We start from the raw sequence: 4,650 nt of genomic DNA, 5'->3' as shown, positions 1-4,650 counted from the left end.
AAACTACAAGTAACTAAACAAAAAAAAAAAAAATTAGCACGCAAACTAGATAGAACGTGCATGAACCAAAGTTTCAGCTGCAGTTCGCACCCTGCCACTTCGCGGTGCCATCTCGCATCTTGCCTCTTTGCAGAGTCAGCTCGCACCTTGCCACTTCGTGGAGTCAGCTTGCATCTTGCACTTTGACACTTCGTGAAACATCTTGCACTTCGCCATGTGTTATGAGCCGCTGTATGGTTGGCCAACTTGTAACATGAAATAGAATTTTACGTGAACCAAATCCATTTCAGAGGTTTCATACGACCCTCAAGAGCTAAAGGAACCCTTAGACTGTAGAATTGGTCCTCTTTATTTTGGTGTGTACTAGTTCTTCTTATCTATTTTCAAGAGGACGCTTTCATTTTAGAGTTGGTAACGCGGGTTTTGATGATACTAGTCAGTGATGGTCATGAGAATGATGACCATGAGAATTCCAGTATTGTTGTTCAAAAAGGTAACGACGATCCTACCCATTCTATTGGAAATAATGCTAGTGCAAATGTATCTGCGAATGAAGAAGATCCTTCAATGAATGTTGAAGAGAATTGAAGTGAAGAACGATCCCCCTCAGTCATAGTTACTTTTAATAAGGAAGCCCCTCCAACCGACACTTAAACAAGCAAATGATGATAATGATCCCCACTCTCTTGCTATCATCCCTCATACAAGCTTGCCTCGTATCACCTCACTACAATCTAATCCCTTCACTGACCCTATCACGGAATTCAATTTTGTTCCTGCTGATGATGATGACGATTTAAATGATACTATCGATAGACAATTTCCCACAACTGCTGCACATGCCAGAGAAAGAATCCATGAATGGTGGACTAATAGACAATCTAAGCAGATTGAAAGGATCCTTGCTGAACTTTCTACAGTTTTCATGCCCAGAGAAGCCTATATCAGATCTACTGCTTATGCGGAAGCCTCTGTCCAACCTAGAAACAATGTACCAAGGTTTATTGGTCTTCCTAATACTGATTTTACTTCTACTAATGCACGTTTCTTTCTTAAAGATTCTGGTGATTTTGCTGAATCTAGCCGCGTGGGATAGAGAATAGGTAGAAAGATAACCCCACCCCCTTGGAATGGCATACCAATGCCTCGACTAATGCGGCCATTAATTCTGACAATGATCCCTCTCGGAAGTCATTTGACTTTGTCCTTTATGCTGATAACTAGTCTGCTAAGGTATATGCTGATGTTCTTGATATTGATCTTACAGTGGCTACCAATTAGGATGATATCATTATTTTAGACAGGTTAAACTCTGAACCGACTGTTGAACCTGATGACGATCTTAGCCCGGAAAACCTTACACCGCGCGGGTCTTCCGAACATTTCCCTTCTGGAAAAAGCCCAGAGAATAATACCTATCTGATGCCTCAAGTTGACTAAATTGATCCTAGGTATATGCCCTTTCAAAACACAAAGTAAACTTTAACAACTTTGCTGAGTCCGGGTTTGGTGGTTGGATGTTAAGCCGATAGTAAAAATCACGAAGAAGATCTAACTTGCACATAGAAAATAAACTGTACACTGAATATGAACTCAGCTGTATTTTTATAATCAAATATTTTAATATACAGTAAATAAATTAAAACACTAAAACATAATGTTATTAAATATCATTACCGAAACATATATCAAGATATAACATCTCAGCATATAATCATTTCATTTATGCCCAAATAGCTAATATAAGTATATCATTCTTTCATTAATCAAGTTCCAAATTGAATCCATCGAACTATCTCACATATATCCAATTTTCCAGTGGTTATAAATCCAATATACATAATCATTCACTAACTCAATTCATTTTCATGTACCATTCATTTTACATGTTTAACTACCTATTAACCTAACTTAGATTCGGGTGGATACACGGATCCAACCAATTACACTAATTTGGCACCTAGTGCTTCATCGAACAAATCTGAAGTATATGAATTGCGCTCTGTGTTAATTGGTATAACCGAAGTGAATTGGCACCCAATGCCTCATTGACACATAGTCAAAGTAACTTGAACTCTTCCTATCCTATAATTTATGCCAACTATATCCGACTTTGCCAAAATAGTTAATAGGGCAACAATTTACTCAATTTCATTTATAAGCCAATTTCTCAATTCAATGTTGTCAGTTCATCAACCAACTTACCAATTTACATGCATAACATTATAATTCATCTTAACACAAAGCCAATTTTGCAATTACAGTAATATACAATATTTCCAAATCTATTCAATTTAGTTCTTATTACAGATAACTAATCAAATCGAATCGTTTCAACTCGATTTATCATTTCCAACTCACCTCATGATTTTACCATGTAAAAAAGATCATAAATTCAGCAATTAAAATGGTTCATATTATAGAAATATAAACCGTAAACTTCGAGCTATTCGTCAACGACTTTATTTTTTTTCTTTCCTTTTTGAGGAATTCGGGTAGACCTTAGCTACAAAATAACATAAACACACAAAACCATCAATACACAATTAATCTCTCACTCAATTACAAATTTATACAAATTTCACATTTTATTCAATTTAGTCCCTAAAATCAGAACCAACATAACTTCCAATTTAGAATTCCAAATTTCAATCTGATTTCACTATAGTCCATTAGGAACCTCCTATTTTTCATCTTAATAACAAATTTTACAGTTTATACATTTTAGTCCCTAATGTACAAAACTTTCAATTAACATCACAATTTAGTCCTTTTTCACCTCTAAGCTTAAAATATATCAATTTAGCACCTAAAAATTCAAGAAATCATCAAGGTTAACTTTATAAAACTTTTAAAGTTTTATAAACTGATACATGGACTAGCTAGATTGAGCTCCTATGATCTCAAAAACATAAAAAAAAATTGACTTAAAATTCTTACCAAATTGAAGGACTAAATGTTGAAACCCTAAGAATATTTCCCTCCCCGTTGAGCTTCTTGAGAATTCAATGAAAGAGTGTTGAGAAAGATAGTATTTTCTCTTTCTTTCCACTCCAAAATTTTAATTTTATGCTTTATGTTTTATTTTAATATTTTTAATCTAAATTTTATAATACACATGTATAATTTACCTACTTAACCGTCCACTACTATTATTAGGATGGTATAATTTCCATTTAGATCCTTAGTTCCTTTTCTAATTAAAAAAATCTTTAATAATTGAACTTTTACTATTTTTTATAATTTAGTACCCGTACTTTAATTAATCACTAATTCGGCAAAATTATCCATCGAACTCTCAATTCACCTATAATATAACTTCATAAATATTAAATACATATATTTACGGATTCGGTTTACAAAAATAAAGTCCCGAAACCGAATTTTTTCGACACCATTGACTTTCGAGTCGTTGCAATTTAACATGAAATGATTATCATGATGACATGAAATCTATTTTAATTAAAGAAATGATAATTGGTTGGCGTCTAACAGAGGTTGAAGGTTTTAACTAACCTAATCTTCATGTTTGTTTTTTTCAATGTCAGAGTCAAACGTAGTGTGGTTTCTAAATTCTAATTAGCTAGCCATTCTACACGTGAAGAACTTGTTTGTCATATTGTTTGATTCCTTTATTTTAAGAGCTTGGATTGGCTAATGAGATAGTAATGTTGGAGGAGTACCTCGGGTATATGCTTGAGAAAGTTTCAAACATGGATTCAACAATAGAACCAAGATAGTACAACAGCAAACCAAATCAATAATCAATAAAACATAGCAAAATTAGAATAAAATGAGTAGATAAAAATAAGATAAAAAAACCATAAGCATAACAAGCACACAACAACAAAATTATCCATGAATTGTAAACAACACCTAAATACATGAAAAACTAACATTTAATGCTTGAATAAAGTGGTAGCCACAACCATGAATTAAGCAACAGGGCAAGGAAAAACCCTAAATAACATGCTAAAGTTTCTCAAACATGAAAACAAATAAGGTTGGGTAAACAATTATTTCAACTTTTAAGGATAAAAAAGGAAAGTTATAGATAAAAATATGAGCATTGTTGTCAAATAAAAAATCTTGCTTTTTCACTACCTTATACTGAAGGTCCAAGCTTCAATCCATAGACTGACACTTCAGTGAGATTGAAATGTCCAACTGCATTGCACCAGTCCATCAAAACAACATTTCAATGCGTTTGAAGTGAAAAAGATACTCCAATCGTGCCTCGTTGCAACTGAATATTGAACCAAATGAAACCTAAGATAGAAGTGTTTGAGAGAATTTGAAAACATTTATCTTTTTTTAACTCTTTCAAATTAAAGTAGAACTAAAAGGATATTTTATATTTACAATATAGTATATGTTGAAATTTATCTATCAATATCACTGTGATCTAAGTCTAGCAGAGAAAGTGGAAAATTATCTACTTATTTTTTCATTTATCTATCAATATCTCTGTGATATGGTATATTACATTGATGGTTTATTTTAAAACGAAATCCATTCTATTAAAGTTGTCACCGATCTATGATGCTGCAAAATTTGTAATTGATGGCAATTGTATCAAAGACAACAAAGCAATGTATTTATTTCTTTTTATCGGGGATTAATTTGGCAAGTGGTTGAACTTTTTTGGCT

The sequence above is a fragment of the Gossypium arboreum genome, chromosome 2, assembly GCF_025698485.1.
Source record: "Gossypium arboreum isolate Shixiya-1 chromosome 2, ASM2569848v2, whole genome shotgun sequence".
In the NCBI taxonomy this organism is placed as follows: Eukaryota; Viridiplantae; Streptophyta; class Magnoliopsida; order Malvales; family Malvaceae; genus Gossypium; species Gossypium arboreum.
This window is presented reverse-complemented; position numbering follows the sequence as displayed.